This window comes from Lonchura striata, chromosome 12, assembly GCF_050655825.1.
Source record: "Lonchura striata isolate lonStrDom1 chromosome 12, ASM5065582v1, whole genome shotgun sequence".
In the NCBI taxonomy this organism is placed as follows: domain Eukaryota; kingdom Metazoa; phylum Chordata; class Aves; order Passeriformes; family Estrildidae; genus Lonchura; species Lonchura striata.
Window position 1 is genome coordinate 3,951,646 of NC_140714.1, and position 22,993 is coordinate 3,974,638.

General features: G+C 47.2%; 1 protein-coding gene across 12 annotated transcripts in view; it reads left to right on the plus strand.

Annotated features, from left to right (window-relative positions):
- Window positions 1–22,993, plus strand: part of FOXP1 (forkhead box P1) — a 380,257-nt gene that overhangs the window by 321 nt on the left and 356,943 nt on the right. For 5 of the 12 annotated variants that reach the window (XM_085590025.1, XM_085590021.1, XM_031505953.3 and 2 more), the window contains exon 1: window positions 435–589. The exons of 1 other annotated variant lie outside the window; for it this stretch is intronic. The gene's annotated coding sequence lies outside the window, so the exon portion shown is untranslated. Of the gene's footprint in view, window positions 1–433; window positions 590–882; window positions 1,383–1,667; window positions 1,767–22,993 lie in introns of those variants that run through there. 6 more of the 12 variants (XM_085590027.1, XM_085590024.1, XM_085590035.1 and 3 more) reach the window with 5 other exon arrangements.

Below are 22,993 nucleotides of genomic sequence, written 5' to 3' on the forward strand. Positions count from 1 at the left end.
GGGATGCGCAGCGCTGCGCACCGCGCTCCACCGCCACTTTCGCTTCCCCGTGGGGCCGCCCCGCCTCCCCCGGCCCGGCCCCCCCCCGCCTCCCCGGCCGTCCTCCGCGGAGCTCCGCGCCTGCGGGGCTCTCGCCCTTCACCCTCTGCGCGCTTCACCCCCCGCTTCTATTATTTTATTTTTTTTTTATTATTATTTTTCCCTTGCGCCGAGCCTTGTTTACCCAGCAGGTGGATGTGACGTCAGAGACTGACAACAGCAAAAAATAACAACATCTCCCTCCGCGGGGGTGTCGTGGGCCGCCCCCGGCCCGCCCGCGCGGGGCTGCGCGGGGCGGGGAGGGGGCGCGGGGCGGCGCGGGGCGGGGGCGCGGCGGGGCGGCGTGCGGGGCCCGCGGGCGCGGCGCCGGGCGGAGGGCTCTATTGTTATTTACCGAGCGGCGGAGCACGCCGCCGCGCCGCCCGGGCTCGGCGTGCCGGAGGGACGGGAGGGAGGGACGGGACGGAGGCAGCCCCGCGCCGCTCCGCGCCGCCGCCCGCCCGCGCCGCGGCCGCGCCGTGCTGGGCAGCGGCAGGGCCGAGTCCTGCGGGTGAGTCCGGCGCCCCCCGACACTTTCCCCGCTCCTCCGGGGCTGTTGCACTTTTCCCCCCGCCGGCCCCACGTGCCCGGCCGCCCCTCCCCGACCGCCGCCGCGGTACCGGGGGGGTGGGGGGATGTGGGGCGGCGGTGCGCGGATGCGGAGCCCCCTCCCCGGGCTGCGGGGCCGCCCGCACCCCCTCCCCGCCCACTTTGGAAACTTCCCCCCCGCCCCGCGCTGCGCGCACTCCCCGCCGTGGTGGGATGCGGCGCGTCCCGCCCCCCTCCCATCCCTGTTCGTGCTTTCCGCGTGTTTTCCGCCGGGTCTCTCCGCGCCGCCGCGCAAGGGGCGCGTACGCCCCAACTTCGGCACTCGGAGCAAGAAGTTGCGGTGGGGCCGCGCCCCCCCTCCCCGCCGTGCTGTGCCCGGCTGCCCGTTCCCCCCTTCCCGGGCACCTGTTGCGGCTTCACGCCCGCGCAGCCCCTTCCGCAGACGCGGAGCCCCGCGCCGCGCATCCGCCCCCACCGCTGGTCCCTGGGACGCGTTGCGCCCATCCCCCCTCCCCTCTATTTCTTCTTCTTCTTTTTTTTTTTTTCTTTTTTTTTTTTTTTGAAACGAAGTGTTTGAATAAACACCCGCGCCTCCTCAGCTCAGCCCGGCGCAACTTCTCACTGCGCGGGTGCGGACCGCGCATCCTTCACGCGCGTGTGTGAGCGCACGTCCCCCTCCCGCGCAGCCCCGCGGTGCGGAGCCTCGGGACGGAGCCGCGGCTCGCTGCGCGCCGCGGAGCCGCCGCCGCTGCCCGGTAAGTAGGGCCGCCCCGCGCACCTGCCGGCCCGCGCTGCGCGGCCGCGTCCCCGGGCAGCGGAGGGGTGCGCGCTGCAGGCGGCGGCCGAGCGGCGTGTCCGCGCCTCTCTCCTCCCCACCCCCGCCCCGCCGGTTTGTGGGTTTCTTTCTTTCCTGGAAAAAAAAAAAAAAGGCAACAAAAAAACCCAAAACAACAAAAACCCCAAACCAAGCCATCGAGCGGGGCGCGGACAGCTGCGCGGGCAGGGCTCCGCGGGGCGCCGCGCAGCCCCCTCCGCTCCGCCCGGCAACTATTAATGACCGGGCGGCCCCGGCGCGGACAGCATCGCCGGGCGGGCTGCGAGCGCCGCGCTTTCAGCGACTCTTCTGCTGCCACTTCGCTGTAATGATTTTAATTGCGTGTTTTTGCTTTGAGTGAACCAAGCCGAGCGCGATTACTTTTTTTTTGTTTTTCCTTTTCCCCCCGTCCTTTTCCCTCTGAGCCTGGCAGCGGCGGCAGCGCGCAGCCCTCCCGTCCCTACCCGAGGCATCTGCCGCCTGCGAGCGCTCTCTGAGCCGCTTCTGTAGAGAAGCTGGAGCCCAACTTCTGTGCTCAGAAGTTTAAGGTTTCATTTTTAGTAACTGTTCTCGGAGTGAGTAATGGATGTGTACTGCTTGTAGCGTGGCGTCTGCACCATATAGCCTGCTGATTTCTGGGGTGCTGGATGGTTCTAAATACTAAAACAGTTCTCTAAACTGTGTTTCCTTTCCATACAGTTTTTCTAAACTTGGATTTTACCTGATTTGACCAAATGTTGGTGTCACTAGTGACAGATGCTTAATTAGACAAAGTTGCAAGCATGTCATCAAAGAAACTTTTTTACCTTTGCTGTTAATCCACGGCTTACTTTTAATATTTTGGAAAACAGGCATTTTGCTCGGTTTAGGATTATTTTTGCAGTTTTTATTACTGCTGAACAGCTCTTACGTTTTATAAGTTTGAGAGAGCCTGAAATAACTCAAGTTCCCAGAGAAGCGAGTGTGGGCAAGGAGGTACCGTGCATCTCGGCAGCTACATTTGGGGGAAGACAGGGAAATCGGGGCTACTCGTTTCAGCTTCTCTCCTCTGAAGCTTTTCCCCTGCACATTTTGTTTGAACTATCTCCCAACCATATTGAATGGACCAGGGCACTGGGGGAGGAAGCTTTCCACTAGTTACCATTCAAAAGGTGTCGGCTAAAATCTCATTGCAAAAAGGTATTGTAGCTTTAACATCTTGCATTGGCAGCATTCTTCCCCCTTAGTCTTTGGATTAGTCATTGTATGAGAGACAGGAAAAAAAAATCACTTTTTTTTTTTTTTTTCTGGAAAAAGTAAAGTAAACAGCCTCCAACAAGTGAACCTTGACAACCCAGATTAAGGAAGGCAGGAGAGATCAAACAAAGCTGCTGCTGGGCTGTTGTCAGGAGCTGCCTCACTGAAAGCTCTGGACTATTCGATCAGGCAGCAAGGCTATATGTTCACTTATGCAGAAATGGACCATTACAAATGCTGATCTTTGTTGTGAAACCAAAGGATAACTCTGAGAAAAATAACTACTATTTCAAACAAGGCTTTCTGTTGCTCACGGTTCTGATTGCAAAGTTAGTTTTTCGTGCATGGGCTGGGGTTTGGGGTTTGTTTGTTTTTTTTTTAAAGTGATGATGGTTTGAAGTGCATTTTTATACTTTCAGAGTGACTTAGGATTTGATTATGTTTACGCTGTCTAGAGCTGCAGAGAAGAAGGCATTAAAGTAGTGCAATGCAGAAAAACCCGAAAGTTCTGTGGAATTCAGCTTTTATTTCTGGATCGCTGAATTGTAAGGAAACGTGGATTTGTTTTTTTTCTCTCTGTGTGTAAGTTCTGTGTTGGTGTATAATAGAGGAGTTTGGTTCTGATTAAGCACTGTATATTGGATGTCTGCATTCGTACAGTTTGGAAAACTTGTAATATCTTTTCCTTCAAACATGTTGCCAAGAAGTCAGGGATGGACCTTGGTTTTGATACGCCGGGATTTTTACAAGACTATGTGTAATGTGTCTTCATGGCTGTATCACAGGGACTGTTACTGTGTAGTTTTTTAGTGGAAATAGCAGTAAAGAGTATTAATAGACACTTGATTTTACTTCCATAAACAGTTGGGATTTAGGTACCAATTGAAATGAGCAAGGGGAGTGAGGTTAGTTTTGTTGTGTGACAGTTTCATGTTTGTATTCAAACACTTGAACTCAAACTTTAAATATGTGTCCCTTTCATTCCTTTGAAGTATTCTAAAACAATGGAAATACCTGTTTTTAAAGAAATCCAAGTAAGAGGCTGTTACCCTAATGTATATTAATCAGGAGGGAGACCAAGTGCACATCTGCTGAAGAATTAAGGAATCCTAAATCTTTTTGCATAAGCATTTTTTTAATTAGCAGTGCAGATCTCACAATAAGTACTTTATACTTTCTGTAAGGTAAGGTTTCATAACTCTCCTGCATAACTTACTCTAAAGCCTGTAGATTTTTTTATGGTATATATTTTAATTAGACAATAAAAAGTATGTGCATTAAACATGCACATGTATGCTATTAAGCCATTTTGCGTAATGTGTAATGTGTTTTAACATCTATAAACATTTTCTGCTTAAATCAGTTCCACCAGTAACTGTAACACAGCTGGGTTTTGCCCTGGTAGGAGAAGGAGCAGGGGAGTTGAGCAGGGAATTGTGCATCGGACATTAGCGTGCAGCATACGCCGCAGTATGCGTTTCTCATGGAGTGGATCACCTTTTTTCAGAGCTAAAATTCACATTATCATCCTTGATGTGATGTACTGTTAATATTTGTAGCTCCTGAATTACTCCTGTTTCATAGCACTGTAAAAATTACGAAAAAGGCTGGTAGCAAAAAGGGCAAATGCATGGAATGTATCTAGTGTTTAGTATTCGTATACCTCTTGTGGTCATTTATATAGAGAGATTGAACTGGATAACACAATTCCCTTTGTGAAATATTTGTTGAGCATAAATTTGTTTATCAAATGAAATAACATATGCGCACGCATATGTAGGATATGTATGTAAAATACAGTTACTTCGGCAATGCCGTCCAGTTATTTATGGGCATAATGATACTTCTGTCATCTTAAATTTTCTCCAAGAAGCTTTAATAAATTTAAATAGATTATATGCTGTCAGAAAATAGTATAAATTTTGTTTACGATTCACTTGCTTTAAGGTACTTATACTAAAGAAGCTCATTTAACCCCAAGACTGAGGAGCATTAAGTGGTGAGAGGAGTCTGCTGAAGAGCTGCTGCTGCCCTTTGCTCTTGTGATAATCTTAAATTACTACAATTTAATTGCAACTTCAAGGCACTGAGCTGAAATATTTTTTATGCAGCCGAGCCAGGGCTGAAGAAGGCTCGGTGGGGTTTTTGCAGGTAGCTGGGTGTCTTTTGGAAGTGCAGCGTTGGTTCAGGCCTCTCCCGCCCTTCCCAGCACATCCAGCATCGTGTGTGCAGGGACAGGGCGCCTGGGAGGGAGCTTTCCTGGGGGTTCCCACTGCAGAGGGAGCGGGATCAGGCCCTGCAGGGCTCGGGTGCACGAGGGTTTTGTTTGCTGTCTGTACTTAAGCTGAATTAAATAGCGCGTTTTAATTATTCCTCAGATGAGTCTTGCTCTCAGGTTGCTTCCCAGAGCTTCTCCCTGCGAGCCTCTGCTGGGGAAGCAGGTGGGAAGGGGCTGGTGGCTGGAGGGGAAGCCCAGGGGGTGGTCAGCAGCGTGGGGACACGGTGGCACCCTGCTCTGAGCATGGTGTTGGTCCTCGTGTCCCCAGGGGTGAGCTCAGGGTGCGCTTGGCTGCGCTGGGCCTGATCCAGAGTGTGCTGGCATCAACTGGGGCTTCTGCTGATGTCTCTGCCTTTGGCTTTTGGTCTGTGCCACTAACTCGTATCACTGGTACTTTTTCTCCCCCTCCCTCCACGTATAGTAGCGTGTTTTCACACCCGGCGAGCGCTTCGGCAGAGATGTGATATGCAGGAGAAGCCAGAAAGCATTTGCTAGGTGGAATTTAGAGACGCTGTGCACTAGAGATCAGCAGCATCTTTGAGACCGTTCTCAGAGGTCCTGGCAAGCAAACTTTATTCCAGTGCTTCGAAAGGTATGGCCAGGCTGGGAGCCCTTAACTCTGTGCCACCGAGGACGTGCGTCAGCGCCGGCCGTGCTGAGGCACAGCGGTGTTCAAATCGTGAGTTTGATTGTTTTTCTGTTGGCCAGATCCTTGTGAAGTGTCTCGTTGCAAGAAGAGGCAGAGAAGATCTTGTGGTTGCTAGAAGTGGTTGCTTTTGTGCTGACAGAAGTGCTGCTCGCAGCCTGCTCGCTGCGCGCTTCGATTCCCGCAGCTCGCTGTGCTGGGAATTGCAGCTCCCGCAGGTAACAAGGTGATGCCAGTGTAGAGAGAGGGGGAAAAAAGCCAGCATGGAATAAACCATGCAATCATTAGAGGAGAAACTTAATTGTGAGATCGCTGTAGTCTTTTACTTTAAAAATATGTGGTTTTGGTTGTACTGTTTTGCGGAGATCAGTTATTTGTTGGTTGGGATTTCTGGAGTGGTTTAACACGTGCTCTTTTTCCTTACTCCAGCACTGGAGCTCCCAAGTCAGAGAAGCTGCTGGCTCTGTTCGTGTGCAGCCTTCTCTGCAAATGTGCTCTAGGGTTTTGTCTTTCTGTTCTCCTGGCACGGGTCTCTTCCATGCATGCAAGTGAGCAGGCTTATGTCTAATGGCTGTTTGGATGTGGCAAGTATCCAGAATAATCTTGATGACTTTTTGTTCCGCGTCACTCTGCAAATGAAGACAGGATTCTATGGAAAATGGGCAAAGAGAAGAGCATGGGCAAAATCAGTTTCTCCCTAAGAGGCACCTGAAGGAGGACTAAATAATTTTTCTCCTCTCATTGACCCTCCTGGTGCTGTTTTTAAAGCATCTCCATTTTAGTGCCTTGAAATTGCAATTAAGTTGTAGTAATTTAAGATTATTGCAAGAGTGCAAAGGGCAGTAGAAGCTCTTTAGAAGTCTCATCTCAACACTTAATGCTCCTCAGTCAGGGGGTTAAATGAGTTTCCTCAATGTGAGTACTTAAAGTAACTAAATCGTAAACAAAATTTATACTATATTCTGACAACTAATAATCTATTTAAATTACATTAAAGTATGTGTGTGAAAATTTAATTAAAGGCAGAAATACTGTCAAGCCCTGTAAATATCTTGACAGATCTACTGAAATGAAACCCATATCGTAAAATATTTACATAGATCTGATAGGCTACAGTGTTTCTGGGAGTGCTATTCTGAAACTAATTGTGGGCTTTTTTTCCTTCCAGTTTTCTGCTCAGTTGCAATGGTCTCGGAAAGCAACACAAATAAATACCCAGAATGTTTTATTCAGATGATCCTCCCGTGTATTGTTTACTGCTAATGGTGCTGTCTGTACAATGCCTGTCACGGGTGTGTTTTTATTAGGAGAACATGTTTCCTCAGTAAGTTAGTTTCATTCAGAGGCACTGAATTTAAAAAATGGGCACTGAAATGAAAAAACTGGTCCTGAAAACTGGGGCTCCGCAGGGAATTCGTGGTGTGTCTGCGCTGGACATGCCATCTGTGAATCAACTTTCTCCTGGGTGTGTGTCCCAGAGCACGGTGCTGCAGCATCTCCTGCACTGCTGTGACTCTCAGTTGAATTGATTTTCCAGGTAGGAAGATCTTACAACCTTTTTTCCAAGGGTTTGAGCTCTATATGGAAGTGTTTCCCAAAGTGCATACGGGGCATAGCACCCTCTTGCTGGTGCATCTGCAGGCATATCTCCTGTGGTATGTGGTCCAGGCTGTTTTTAGGATGAAGAATGTTTTGCCCCAGGTAAAACTAGGTCTGTCTGAAACTTCAGCCAGACTTTGGCCCTTCTTAAAACCCACTGGCTGGAATTCTGCAGGTGTTTTTGCTGGGAAGGTGCAGCGTGAGCCGCGCTTTCTCATCACCTCGTCATTTGTTGGAACAAAGTCCAGTTTATCCTGGCTGGAGTGTACACCCTGGAGCTGCAGGGTCGCAGGAGGAGGATTTGGGCATGGAGAGAGGGATGTGATGGGAGCGTGGTGCTGAGGAGCCCAGGCCAGGTGCTGGGCACTGAGCGCTGACAGCCCGACAGAAGGTGGCACAGTGTGGCAGGTTGGCTGCAGCCTCCAATGGCATCGTTAGTTTTCCCCTCTTCGCCAGACATTTCCTTTCATGTTGGATCTGAGTTTTAGCTGTACTTCCCGATCAGTCTTGTCATCTTGTTGCTAACAATTAGGGTCAAGTGTCTTTCCTTGGGCTCTCCACAGTCTTCGCATTGGTGTCCCTCCCCCAGCTCCCTGGCTAAGCTGTTTGTTCATTAATTAGTGGATGGGGCATATTAACACATCAGTAAACCCGAGTAGTCAGAGTTCCCAAGGCATCTCGGGAAGCCCTCTCTGGTTTTCTGTGACCGGACATGCACTATTGCTGATTTAGATAGCGGAGCCGATGATGCCAAAGTGTTGTTAAGAGAGAGATAAATAGAGAGAGCCCAGCAGTAAGCAGAATGTCATGTCTCTATTAAAAAGCTTGTGATAAAGGAAGATAAAATGGTGAGGGGGGATTGCTGGAGTGTTCAGAGCAGCCACTAAACATCTGATCACAAAAATCGATGCTGAATTCCCTTTCCTGTACAACACTTGCCTGCAGAATTCTGTCTGAGCCTGGGTCTGGTTGCAGCGAGCAGTGGAGCCCTGAAAGGACTTTTGTTCTTGCCAGAACGACGGCCGGGGGTTCTCAGGGATTCAGGAGCTGTCTGAGCTGGGATTCAAACATCCCTCCCCAGTTCCTTTTGAAGTGGTGCTCCTGGGATGCTGATGAAGTTGTTCCAGGCTCCCGCTGGGGCTTGTTGCTCTGTGCTGCCTCGTACCTGGATTTCCTGGGTGCCCAGGCCACCTGCCTTCCTGTCAGTCTGGAGGTCAGGCCTTGGCAGAGTAGCACAGAGGCAGATTTTTGTCTATTGTTTATTTCCCTTGCCTGGGTGCAGGGGCTGCTCTGCAGAAGTGAATAAATGGAACTGATTCTAAAGAAATGAGCGGTCGCAGCAGACGGGAGAGGAGCGGGGTTAATTCTCCCAGCGCAGTAAAACGTTAAATCACCACAGCCTTGTTTGCTGAAAGGATGTTGATCGTTCCATTAAGGAGGATTAAGTAATTAACTGATATTTCTTTGGGAACCCATGTCAGTTTTAAAAAGCATTTTCCTGGTGTCGCGCAATGAATGTGAAGTGTATGTTTTTCTGCTGCTGGAAAGCTGGGAGATGAGCATGAGTGAGACACCTCTTCCTAAGGAACTTCTGGGAATTCCAAGGGAGCAGAAATAGGAGAGGGTTTTTCAGCTAAAATGTGCTGTTCCAATAGATTTTTGATAGCAGGTTTGTCTTCTATGGATTTTGTCTGGTGGGCCTGCTGTGAACTCATTTCAAGGGTATTCTATTTGGGATTAAGAAGTTAAAATCTTCTTGAAGTGTTCCTTTTGGAGCTTGCATTTTTATTTTTAATAATAGTTTTTATGTTGTAATAGTGAGCTCACTGACAGTGAGTCATGAACTCTGTCTTCCATGAACCTCATGACAAATCTCTGTTAGCTGCTTGGGCAGCTCGTCCAGCCCAGTTCCCACGTTTTATACTTGGGCTGGAAGGAACAATTCCATTCAAATCAGTCTTGTAGATCCTCCTTTTCCTCCTGTGGCAGAAATACCTTTAAAAGCAGTTCAGGGGACTGTGGGGCATCATGGAGTGGCTCCAGACACTGGGTTTGGAGCACACTGAAGCTGGGTTTGGCTGGGTTTGGCTGGCAGTCAGGGGAGGATGTGCCTGGCCAGGGTTTTGATGCTGGCTGGTGCTCAGTCAGGTGAGAATTGTGTTCTGGGGACGATGCCCATGCAGGTGGAGCAGCAGGCAGGCAGAGAAGGACAATGACACTATTTTTTCACTGTTTCATCTGGGGCTGTGTGAGCGCTCCTGCATCCCGTGCTCCCAAGCTCGCTGCCATGGTTCGATCCCTTTTTTGCCTCAGCAAATCACAGAATTTGGGATTAACCTCATCAAATCGCAGCTGTTTCTTGTATAATGGTCCCAACCTCTAATACTGCAGTTAGTGATACTGAAACTCCACCCAAACTGAAATTTTCTGGGCAAGAGCTGGATTCTGGCCGGCAAATAGCATAACCCAGTGGCACCAATCGTGTTAGTATTGATACTTTCTGCTTTCATAGCAGCTCTCCTTTTCAAACAGGGCTCCTTCAGACAGTACCGTGCAAACTGTTGATCAGTCCACTGTAAATTATTCCTCCCCCTCGGGTCAATTTCATAAATAGCTGTATTTCCATAACACAGGCAGATTTAGTTTCAGTTATGTGGCCTAAGCTCAACATACCCCTGTTGAAATCATGGGAGCTGTCTTGGATGGACTGAGTTAAAAAAATAAAATAAAATTAAAAGAGAATCAGTTTGGCTAGATAATAAAGTCTTAGAATATTCATATATGTGTTGCATATAAGAAACTCTCTGGATGTCTGTGCAGAACATCATGACCTGTATCTACATTAGCAGATTTAGAAGAGAGATTTTTCTCAGTAAGTTTTGCAATAGTAATAATGTCTTAACAGCTTTAGTAATTAATTTTAATCAGAGAGTTGTCAGGGGCCCTATCCTGCTGTCATTGAATTAAATGAGTACTGGGAGAAGGTGGCTCTGAAATAGCTCGTAATAAATTGGTTTTGTTAGTTTTTAATGATATGCCTGTGCATGAGTATTCAGATAATATATATGAAAGTTTGTAAAGCTCCTGAGTTGTAGGTTTGGGAAAGAGTAAATGTATTTTTCAGTGAAAAATTACTTGATACCTAAAAGGCTTTCAAAGAGGAATGTCAGAAGTATGCAGCAAAATTATTGTTTGTACAAGTATTTTAATTTTTTTTCTGAGTTTTTTGAAGTCCAGCAGTGTGAGGAATGATGGTCTTGCTCAGGAAACTTTTCTAATCTGTCATTTTATTTACAGGATTTAACTGAGAATGGGAGAAACCCATCTTGGTATATTTCAGCTGATTTTTACCATGTTATCTGTTCTGATTTTTTTTTTCCCTTCACTTCTATAGAACTGGTATCTGCAGCATTCAAAAATACTATTTCATAGAAGTTAAAATGGAACATTACCTGTGAATTAAACTAAAATATCTTAAGCCTATCCAGTGTATTCCTGGCATTAAATAGTCAGAGAAGGCTAAATATTTCCTATTTATTTTTCAGATTGGCTGGAGTATAGTCTTTCAGGAAAAAGGTCCTCAGCCAGTTGAAGGGGAAATCTGATTTTTCAGCAAGTGCTTTATATTTACTGAGGGATTCTGAGTGTGCAGAAGCGTGCTGCATGGAAATGGAAATTTACCGTCGAGGATTTTTAGGGATTTTAATCGATGCCATTAGATAGAGGCGCGCTCATAGAGAGGTAAACTGGTAAATCTGAACAAACTGAAAAATGGTAGCTATAGGTGTCTGGCTCTGTTATCAAACTTGCTGCCTAAGCCAGAGTTTATGCACTGTGATAATGCTAATGACCAGCAGAGCCAATGATGCATGACTGGAGGAAATCAGTGGTATAATCGGAAAAAGTTATCAGGTTTTTGTCATTAAATATTACTGATAAATAATACACTTCATTTTGAGTAGATAGGATGTGTTTAATTCTGATGTGGAGAGTTTCAATTTAATAAGGGGCATTGCTGAGTAAAATTATAATCTTTTCTAATTTAAAGGGAAAAATAAAAATGCATTTGTTTCAGCATAACCTCCTGGCAGCCACCATCCACTGCTGTTGTCTTCACTGGTGTCTGATAGTGAGGAATATTCACAGCAGTTTGAGGTGGCTGCTTATAGCAAGATGTTTTATCTAAGTTACTACTTTGTGCAGAATTAATTGCATGAGGCCAGAACTAAAGGGGTTCTGTTTAGTATAAACTAGGTAAAATCTTCCATTTTCTGCTTAAAAATGTGAGTGTTGCAGCAAATATAAACTCTGTGCTCCATGCAGTGATTCCCTACGGAGCAATCTGCCTGTCCAGGCAGTAACAGGAGGGAAGGGATGAGGACAAAAGATAGAGATAAATTAGATCTCGTTTTGCAACTTATCTTTTAAGTCAGTGGGAGAACAAGGAAGAGAAGTAGAGCTTAAACTGAAGGAAGAGGGCTATTAATAGTCTCTATAAAGGACAGTTTGCACCAGGAAAAAAGAAAAAAATCTGCTTGGCTTTTTTTAGCAAAACAGGCTAACACCCAGAGTAAATCTGTGTCATTAACTGAAGCAGTGTGTGATTTTTAGAGCATCTCTGCTCCTCGTGTGCGCCAGCGCCTGCGGAGGCTCGTCCCTGGGCTGGAGGCAGATGTGGTGCAGCCTCTGCCCTGAGGAGGCTTCTCTTGCCAGCTGCAGAACCTCTGTCTGGGTCAGCCCATGGCCCTGTCTGAGCAGATAGCACCAGTTTAGCCCAGCGAGTGGCTTTGTACCAGGGCCAGGATCTTCCCACCACCCCTTGGAGTCGTGCTCGAACGCCGAATCTCAGCTCGAGTTTCCAGAATTAGATGGCACAGTGAGTAAACACAGCGTACTTGCCAGTTCTCACATCCTCTTTTGCAGCGAGTATTGCAGCAAATCCTGCAGGTTTGACTCATCTCTGAAGTTCTTCACTGATATGAAACAGATCTCGTCTGCCTCTCTCAAAAGAGCTGGGAATGTGGCCTCAGCTCCTGAGCTCACAGTCCTTCTGGACATGAGCACTGTTTGCTTGAGTTGGCTCTCAGAAACTTGGGCAGCTCTGAGTAACTTTAACTGGAGTTACTTGCCTGTATCTACTGGTAAAATTTGGCCTGCAGTTAGCCTTTATTGAAAGCTTCAGGGAAATACTTCATTCTTGCTATGCACAAATATTTACATTCTGGTAGGAAGATTTTTTTTTCCCCTTCCATTTCTTTGTGTTGTTTTTTTTTTTTCCTGGTTGATGCCATAAGCACGAAGGAAGTATAATGCTTTGTCAGGTAACAAGTAATATTCAAGTTTCCAACTTATATTTATCATAGGTCTGAAAGAAAAAATAAGTCTGCCCGTATTAGAAGTGTTTGTTGGATTGTAGTGAGCCGTGCAGGGTGGGATGGAGATTCTGCTTAACTCGTGGGTACATTGGCAGGGGAAGGTCCTACAGGGCAGAAAACTTTCCTGGGTAAATCCAAGTGGTGTCAGGTACAGCCCCTGTGTTAAGAGCAGCACGTCTCAGTGTTTCTGTTCATCGGCGTTGAATCACCTCCGCATGTTTCAACCTCTGCCTGGTGGCTGCTCTCGGCAGGCTGAGGAGGAGGACACATCTCTCACAGAGGTCCACACGTGTGCCGTGACTCAGGCGCGCTCGCAGCTCCGTGACACGCGTCAAGTGAGAATTGTTTCCTTGCAGAGCCTTTGCCTGCTTTGTTTTTTCTCTACTTTCAGTTTGACTGTTTGACAGCGCGCTTGGTGCCGTACAGAGCGAGGGCTTGGTTCGCTTCGCAGTTGGGCAGATTGAGATTTCTCAGCTTGTCCCTGGGCGTGCTTCCCATTGCATCCCCTGTGCTTCAGCTGACACTGCACAGGAAGCTGGACCAGTGGAAAACTAGCTTAAGCAGGACAAAAATGTTGTCTGCCAGTTGAACATCCTCATTGGATTCTGGAGATCAGAGGAGGGTCTGAAGGGGTCAGGGCCACCCCCTTGGCCACTTGATTGCTTTTGCTGTAACATGAGACCTCTGCCAGAGGCTTTGTGTCTGGACGTGCTCTTCTCAGTCTGGACAGAGGATCTGCTGGTGGGACCACCCTGCCAAAGCTGCCAAGTGTGGGTTTCCTCTAATTGTTAATGTGATGCTGCTCCCTTAGTGCCAGGTACTGAAATTGTTACTGTTCATGTCCTGGCATCTTGTATTCTTTGGGTTTCCTTCTTCCCTGTGAGCTGTGGATGATAAGCTGGTCCAGAGGGTGGGAATTTGTGATGAGGGCACTGAGATATCCTGATTACTGGCTGCTGTTGTTTCTTCTTGTTTTTATAATAACTTATCTGTGCGATAAGCAGACGCAGCTGCACATAAAACTCAGATAAAGCTGTGCCCAGCCTGCCGCGCGCCTGTGGAGTCAGAGCGCCAGGCTGATAAGGAAAGAGGTGGCCAGAGCTCAGGGACAAGTTGACCCCAAAAAGGGTCTGTCCCGTGCCCTGTGCTCACTGGGTGCTGTGCAGGATGGGTGTGCTGGGTGTGTGTGGCATGGGGGTGTCTGGGGAGCGTGGGTGGCCCTGGTGCAGGGACAGCCACAGGCAGTGTCACCGGCGGGGCTGCTGGTGAGCCCAGGTGTTGGCGTGCACTGGCACCCACTCAGGCTTCCAGCGGGGCTTTGAGGAAAGCTTTGAATACAGTTTATGTTTTTCCTGCTTTTGATATGGGTGCAGGTGCACATTAATAGGAAGTGAAAGTGGAGGAGCCCTGAGGGATCCTTGCTCGAGCCCTGCCAAGCAGGTACAGCCCACGAGTCTTATCACCTTGTGATAACCTGGCATGGTGTTGGCATGCCCGTGTCACAGGGATCATGGGGGCGAGGTGTGCTGCAGTTTGGCAGGGACCTGCTCCCTCTACCCTGCTGTGTGCTCAGGGTTGGTCTCCCTCCTCATGTGGAGAGGGCTTCTCTTCCCTTGCTGTCCCTCTGCTCCGATGCAGGTGGATCAGAGGAGTGTTTTGGGAGGGGTTGGCACCACAGAGCAGCACTGCGGGGTGTCCCTGACTGCCCCCAAGCCTTGCTGTGTGACCAGTGTCTGGTGATGAGGTGAGGTGGGCATTCTCCATGCCCCATCAGAGCCAGTGGATAATTTTGGGGGAGGCTGGAGGAGGCTCAGTGGTGTGAGGAGAGGCTGGGTGCTCAGTGGCCAGGGCTGAGCCTGGGGCTTTCACTGTCAGTAGCGTCCTTGGGCACTGGTGGGGACTGGTATGGTGTGTCCAGGGAAGTGAGACCCAGCCCAGCACCCAGCTGCCTGCCCTGGGGCCTCCCTGGTGTTGCACAAAGTCATTTGCCTTCTCCAGCTGACTTCAGCCTGTTCACTGCCTGTATTTGCATTGCCTTGTTGAGGAATTGGAATGTGCAGCCTGTGAAGTGAGGCAGCAAAGTGTTAACCCTCACTTTTAATTATTACCTTTATTTTTGGAAAGGAGTAGCAGCCAGAATAAAATACTTAGTAGGAGTAAAATTCATGTTACCCACCTTTTGTTCCTGCTTGGTTTGTGCCCGACCTGAGGTGTGGATATCCCTGGGAGTGGCTCATGTGCAGGTGAGCAGAGCTGTGGTCCAGAACCCCTCCTGTCCTCACCCCCTCTCTTCACCACGTGCTGAGGTTCCATATTCTGCATGTGCAATTACTGTACGCTCCTAAATTACCCTCACCTTGCATTTGGGCTATTCACTGTTCATTCTTACATGTCAACACCACATCTGATTGGAACCTTAATTGCTCTGTGTGCTCCTGTATTTTCCCCTCACCCCCTGGACCAGAGGGAGGGTTTGTTGCAGGGAGAGTCCAAGCCAGTGTTACCAGGGTATGGGCTCTGCCACTTCCCAGGCTGCAGATGCAGTGAGTGCCTGGAAAAATGCCCCTCCAAGTCATGACAAATTAAGCGTTGCAGACAGATGCAGAGATGAAGCTCTGTGAGGAGATGTGTGACTTGGATCCAAGAGTTGTGAGATGTGCAGAGATGGAGAGGAAAGCAAACTACTCATCCAACACATGGAGGCTGTGGGCTTGTGCCCCAGGGTGCTCCAGTGCAGCCATCCAAAGGCTGCTGGGATCTCTGTTGTCCCACCCATGTCCCTGTCACCATAGTGCTGCAGGAGATGGTTGTGCCATTTTTGTTATTATCAAACTAAGTAAGCCCCATTTTTCTCTAGTATGGCAGAACTCTGTTTCTAAGTGAGCTCAGTTTAATTCCATTTTTCAAAGCAATGGGAGTTATTTCATAGAATTAGGATCACTAAAGCTGGAAAAGACCTCTAAGATTGTTGAGTCCAACCATTCATGGTATCCCATCAATAAATCCTGGAAACCCTGAGCATCCTGTCTGTGCCCCATGTCCCTGTCAGGGCCTCCATCTGTGCTGGGTGCACTGAATCACATCTGCTACGTGAGTGGGAGTGTGCAGGAGGAGACCAAGACTTCTGAATGGCAGAAATGAGACTGAGGAGGAGAAATTAATAGAAGGCAAATGAAGAATTCCTGCATTCACACAGCCTCTTATTCAGATCCATCATCATGGCAAAGAACTGGGAGGAGCCTCTGTGGCCAATTGGGGTGTCCAGCAGGAGTAGTGTAGGCTATGTCTTCCAGCCTGAACTGAGAAAAAAAAATAAATTAGGCAGTGGTTGATTACCTCTTGGTTTTAAATAAGTGTAGTATTGAGTGCAAATTAAAAACAACCTTGAAACTGTACAGATTCATAAAACTGTACACTGGGATTTTAAAAATTACCTCCATTGGAATCCTGGAAGCATCTGTTACATAATTAATGCACTTAAAAATATACTCTATTTATGATTAATCCAGTGCTGTAGTGTGTGCTAGTTAAATGCTTGGATCCCAGCGTGCAGTGCGAGGAAAGAAATGCAGTTGTAATCTATTTGATGGTTACAAGAAAGGACATTTGCTACAAATAAATACATTTTCCTTTTTATTTGTCAGGGCCAAGCTTATGTCTGTTGTGCTGAGTTTGTTGACTGGTAAATGTTTTGTGATTTGTGCTGATAATTTTGTAGATCTGCTGGAAAAAATAACTCAAGAATAATTAGGGAGATTGACCATAGAGTAATGTATCACATGGGTGACAATGTTGATGATCTTGGGTATGGTATATACCATTAGCAGTGCTAAGGCTTAGTACTGCAGAGCTCTTCAAACACTCTCTGAGTTACACAAATGCTGTAGGGGATGCACATCTCTCCTTGCCAAAGTTACTGGATGCCTTGGGTCTCCTCTCCAGAGAAGTACTCCAGGCTGAGACCCCAGGGTGAGAGTGGTGGAGCAGGCACAGCAAGCACAAGTATGACTTGACAAACCTCAGCCTGCACAGATTTTTTATCAGGAAGGCTTTAGGGGCTCTGTAGCCTTATTTATTTTGGAGACTTAGAGCTGGCACCCAGCCATGGGGTCCTGGAGCAGTTTCTGGCATCACACTTCCTCTGACAGATTTTTCTCCCTGCCCTCGGTTTCTGTTCCCTTTTTTACTCTCACCCTTCATTGGACACTGTCTGGTCAGGTTGGTGCCAGCTAAAATCCTTCCATCTTACTTTGGTTCCTGTCTGTAAAGCCTGCAAGCTGTTACAATGGCCTTAGGTCTGCTGTATTGCAGAGTGGTGGTCCCACCTTGTGGAGTGCTGTGGGTGGCTGGATCCTGTGTGTCCCTGCCTGCCTCTGGCTGGCTGAGCATCCCAGGTGGAGCAGCAAGAACTGCACAGTGCTGTGGAATTCTGTTAAAAGCTGCTTTTCCAAATGGTTCTCTTTTTTTTGAAGTGAACAGTTGTGTGTGTTAGCTCAGGAAGGATTTTGGGGTTGAGTGCTGGAGGTCCTGCTGCACCAGGGCCGTGCTGTATGGCTGCTGGACTGTGAAGGGGATCACCTGCAGTGAATCCACACGTGCTCTTGGATGTACCTGCCGTCAGCAGCGTGGCACGGTGTGGACATTGGGCTCTGCCCTCGTGCTCCAGCCCTGCCTGGAGACAAGGCAGTGGTGATGGGGAGGGGAGGACAGCTTCTCCCATCTGCCTTTGGTGTCCCCATGCCCGGCTGTGTGGTGTTTCTGCACCAAACCCAGTGTGGGTGCTGGATGCTGCAGGGATGTGAGGGGAGAGCAGCAGCCCGGCTCTGCTCCGCCGTCCTCTTCTCCATCGCTGACTCTGGAAGCAAGTTCCTAATGAACTCAGCTTTCCACTTACTGTTGGCTGTCTTGTTTCTGCACTTCAGAGCCCCTGATGCCCCTTCAGAATGTAACGAGGGAGGAGCGAGCCTGGTTTTGTGGGAGGCAGAGATGCTGAGATGCATTTACCTGTGGTCTGTGCTCTGGGCTCGTCCTCGCCATTAATCCCAATGGAAACGTTTCTTCTGACTTTTCCCACTGTATAATGCAGAGCCTTGTTATCTCTGCAGTACAAAAATGCACTCAGCATGGGCTTTTCCTTTAGTCCTGAGGAGAGATGGATGTTGAGATACGTGTGCATAGGCTGTATTTCAAGCAAATTAGGACAAAAAAAAAAAAAAATTGATTACTATTGGTAACTTAATTTTCTGCAAACTAAAGAGCCCCAAAGAGAAACCCACTTCAAAAGGTCTTTGTTTCCTCCTTTTTTGTTGTTTTAACAAAGGCTACGTTCTAGCTGTATTTCAGTGGTCTCTGGTTTCAGCCACTTTCTTTGATACCAATTTGTGTGAAAGCAGTTGTCAGACAGAAGGAAATGATAAAATCTACGAATTAAGGCAAAGGATGAGAAGGGCAGTGGGTAGCATGAAATGGATAAGTGTTGGGATCTAACAAGCATTCCTGCAAGCAAACCTCAGTTCCTGTGCTTGTAACGGGCAAGGTTGGTGATGTTTGGCGAATTTAATGGTTGGGGTGGGTGGCTGATAAAAACAAAGAAGATTTTAGGGAAAAGCAGAATCTGGTGACTAAAGTAGTGCATATTTATTTTTAGAGCTTGATTGCTTTTGAGTTGCTAGCATTAGGAAAACTTCTTAGCTCGCATTATACTGCAAATTTCTTTAATTTATTTTTAAAGTGGAAATTTTGCAAGCTGACGTTTTGCAGCATGCGTAGTACGCTTTTGGCTGACAGCATTGTCTGGCAAAAGAAATAACCAAATTATTATTCAGTCATGGGTTTTTAACAGCCGCAAAGCAAGTGGATGTTAACTAAATGATGCAATTTATTCCCTTCCTGCTTATTGCCAGCTTGCCTATTACAGAGAGACTGCCAGCTTTAAATAAGTGGTACCCAGATGGTAGTCGCATGACGCCCACTTGGTTACGGAGCCTAAGCAGGGAATAACTCGGCAGCCACTACAAGCTGTGGGTCAATTGAGGGGGAATGCCTGTTGCTTCACAGTTTTGCATATGTAAATCTGTTAATGTTATGTCAGTATTGTGCGGTCTAAACACAAGCATTGCCTTTCTCTGGGGCCCAGATGAACTTGGATCACAGCCCAGTTAATGAGGAGCGGGCGTGCGGAGCGGCGCTCGGAGGCAGCGGCTGCCGCTCCCCGCTCGCGGCCGGGATGCTCTGCTCCAGCAGTGCTGCCCGGCCCGGAGCAAACAAACACCTCCTCTATTTTTAGCCCCGGCATGGAAGAGCTTGGCTTGGCTCGGCTTGGCTTGGCTCGGCTTGGCTTGGCTCGGCCTGTGCTTCTCGCTCTGTCTGCCGCGCTCCTGCGCTCGCCCTGCTCGGCTGCAGATGTGGAGTCATGAACTGGGTCGTCTGCGCCCTTCTGCAGCCAACATCTGCTGCGGCTGCCTGCTGCAAGAGGCATGGAAACAATTCCGCGGAGAGCGCTCGAGTTTGGCCGCGCAGACGATTGCTTTATATTAATTGCAGTGAGATAGTTACCGTACCAGTCAGGTTTGAAGCCAGTCCTTCTCTTCCCCCCCCCCAACCCCGCCTTTTTTATTATTGTTTTAAAAGCAGTAGTTAAAATTGTTTGACATGGGAATGCTTTTTATTGTTGATCATTTCTGGTTCTGAAAAGTTTATTACAATGGGTGAAAACAACAACCAAAAAAACCCATAAAAAGCTGGGGCTGTAATATGCTTATAGGCTGAAAAAGTACCAATAGTGTTGATTTAACCAAAGAAAATGTTCCTGGAGGTATTGTAAATTTTATGTGCCAGATGAAAAGCATTAAGTGTGTTATTTTTCACGAAGGAAAAACATTCTGATTTTTAACCATTTTGTAAATTACATTAATGCTGTAATATGGGCCTGTTCCAGGAGTACTCGCCCCATGAGCAGGTCTCGTGGGGCATGGGTTGGGGGCCCTGCTTGGAGCAGGGCTGGGTACAGGGACTGACCAGGCAGAAATCTTATGTTTTCAGGCAAAACACTCTGTCTTTGTTCGCTTTTTGAATTTTTTCCCCCCTCTCTTCTTTTTTTCTGGAAGTTGCAAACGAGACTTTTAAATGCAGCAAGAGTAAAATTTAGGGAGAAAATAAGCCGCTTTGGAATGTAGCGGAAAGCTGAGATGCTTCAGTATTTTATCTTTATTTTGCTAATTATTTGTCATGGAGATCGGAGTTGATTCCCTGAGATTTCTTTTAAGCCTCTTAAGATTAATTTTTTTTGGGTAATGGTAATTTTCCTCCGCTTGATGCTCCCCAGCTAGAGCGTTACTGCTTAGCAGCATGGCTGGGGGAATAAGCTCAAGGTTCAGAACATGGACTAGCAAAGGGAAAAAGTGATGAGGGAAACCAGAGGGTCTGGAAGTGCTGTAGGGATTGTGTGGAGGGTTTATAATTTGGGGCGAGTCCGTCATCCCCGTTGCTTGGGCTGGAATGGGAATTTGTACAGCAATTGTGCTTTTTGATGGAAAATTAGTTAGCAGTTGTTGAAGAGCCCGTAGCAAATCCTTACACAATAAAGGTAAATCAAGCTCAGCATTGGTTTATGTGTGATTTTTTTCAGTTCCCTATATTAATGTGAGAGCTATAGCTTCCCCTACTGAAAACTTAATTAGGCAAACAGAATGCTATGTTAGCAGACACTTACAAACCCAATGTGCTCACAACTAGATTCAAATAAGTTAATAAGAGTTATATTAGGTGTTTCTAATGGTACTCTCCATTTTTTAAAATAAATGCTGGCTTTGGTAATAAGCCACCCACACCTTTTTGGGTAATAGTTTAATTGAAAGGCTTGATTGTGTCCATTGAGTCGCAGAGGATCCCTTCTGCTGTGTGCTGGGGTAATGCAGGTCTCTTTGAACCCTTTTTATTTGGGTGCCCGATGTAAAGCCCCCTCAGGAAAAAACTGGGATGAGGGAAGGAAACAATCTGTTGTGGAGTACACGCAGAAGAGCCAGCAGACAGGAGCAGAACAAATCTGCAGAGTTAGTGTGGGTGTAGGGGTGCGTGCGTGTTTGTGTGTAATGTATTTAAAATGCCAATAGCTTATGCCTTTTGAAGGCTCCAAATCATAGCTGTCATATTAGCTATACCATTTCCAAAATTAATGCCAGGAACAGACTGATGCTGATGGTTCAAAAAAAGCATCATTATTCTGTGACACTTTTTTTTGGGCTTTTGACATCCTCCGTTAAAACAGGTGTGGTTTCCATGCAGTGTTCCTCAAAAATTGTTTGCTGGAAGGATTTTGATTCCAAATTGAAGGTATTAATTTTTTTTTTCCTCCAAGAGGACAGAATAACAGGGGGAGAGTAAGGGAGCCTTCTTACTTTCCTACTGATTTCAGCAAAAAAGATTTTCGGACAAAGAGCCTTAATGTGAAGCCTGCAAATTTAAATTACTGTCAGAAATGTGAGACTTTGTTATTTCATAACTATTGCTACACCATGTCCTCCACATCTTTGTGCTTCTGTATACAAAGTGGGAGTGGGAAAAGGTTGCCATGTTAAGAGACTGCTGGAGGATTTAAATATAATGCTTGTGAAATGCTGAGGTCATCTAATGTAGGGCGTTTTGCTAATAAAAAGGATCAATGTCTTCAGTCTGCTTCAACTTGACCTCTGGGCTGGTGTGATGCAGTGGGTTTGAGGTGTTTCTTAGCAATGTTTTTTTTCCATTGTAGCAGAACATGCCTGGTTTTGAGCCACTAGCAGAATTGCTCATGGTTGCTGACTTAAAAACATTTATTGAACGTCAATGAAGCAGCTTTTTTTTTGTCACAGTGTTCCTACAGATCACATCCACCTTAAAATTCATTTATGCTAATATTAACATGTGGCCAGTAAAAGTGTGTGTCTGTGTGGGGTATGGCAACCTTTAAGAGAGCAGAGACTGGTTGCCTGGTAAGGATAATCTTGCCAGAACAAAAAAAACAACAAAAAAACCCCAAAAACTACAAAAAAAGGCAACAGTGCACAAAAGTGCTGTTAGTTTGTCAGCATTTTACACAAACCTTCAGTGCTAAGTGCTCAGAGCACAGCTTGAGAGGTCCTTTCTGAAGCCGAGATGGTTTGGGGGATTCCCTCAGAGAAGATCAGATAAGATAGTAAGTGGAGGATTTGGGCGGAAAAGTGGTTTGGAATTGCAAATCAGTGGTTTGCCCATAAGTGCTTTGGGTTGGCTGTGGTGTCTCCTGATCATATATATATATTTCTCCCCCCCCCCCCCCCCCCTCCAAAGATCTTGAGTATTTTTTCACCCGTCTTTAAACTCTCTCAGAAGGGTCCTGATTTTCAAAGGCTGAAGATGGCTGCTCACTCCAGAGCTCTGCGGGCTGATGTGAAATCACTGCTTGTTCTCTCGAGGCTCCTGATCTCGGTCTCTGATAGAGCTCCTCGCTTTCAACTGCTTCAGCATAATTCAGTGCTTTCTTGAACATTGTAGGAGGTTGAATAAATATGATTCCTACAGTATGTATGTATACATAGCTCTATGTATGTATATATAAAGCGATGAAACTTGGACATGCTGGGTGTTAAGCAACACGCCAAAAGCAACAGGAGGAAGCAATGTCAGAACAGGACTGAAATTTATCTGTTGCTCACTGGTGATCCCACAGCTGGGCGGGATCCAGCTGAGCAAACTGTGATGTGGTGACTGTTCTCTCTCATCCCACACAATGTACTTATATTGTAAAATATATATTCAAATATTTAGGAAGTTGGACATTCTTCCTGTAAGGACTGGAGGATGGTAGATCTTGGATCAAGCTCTCCAGACCTTGGGTATTTCTTTACTGATATGAATGTAAAGCCTTCATCTAGGAGGAAAAAAAATAGATTTTGCAAGTTTAGCAACTCTACCAACACCTGGCTGCACAGAGAGGTGAGTGGGAATGAGGGTTTTGTTGTTCTTAGCTTTTTGCTCATCTAGGACAAGCAGGAGCAGAGGGGCTGGGTGGCACTGGGCTGTGTCCATCCCCCACTGGTGGCACAGACAGGTCCCAGCTGCCTGGCACCTGCCTGGGCTCCGAGGGACTGGCTGCCCTGGGGGACACAGCAGGTCCCCACAGCAAAGCTGTTGGAGCTGCATAAAATGCTTTGTTTTGCTCAGATCTGTGAGAGCCTCGTCTGATCACTGGCACGCTGTCATCCTTATCTTCTCTTGGACTTGTGGCTCTTGGTCTGGTCTGCTGTGTCCTTCGCCTTCACTGCTCTGCTTTCATGGAAGGCTTTGAGAAGAGTTTGGGCTATGCTTTCTGCCTCAGGTAGGAGCAGGGTGGTTTTACCACCAGCAATCAGCTGCTCTGCTTGTCCTGCATCCCCAAAACACCTTCCACACCTACTGTCCTT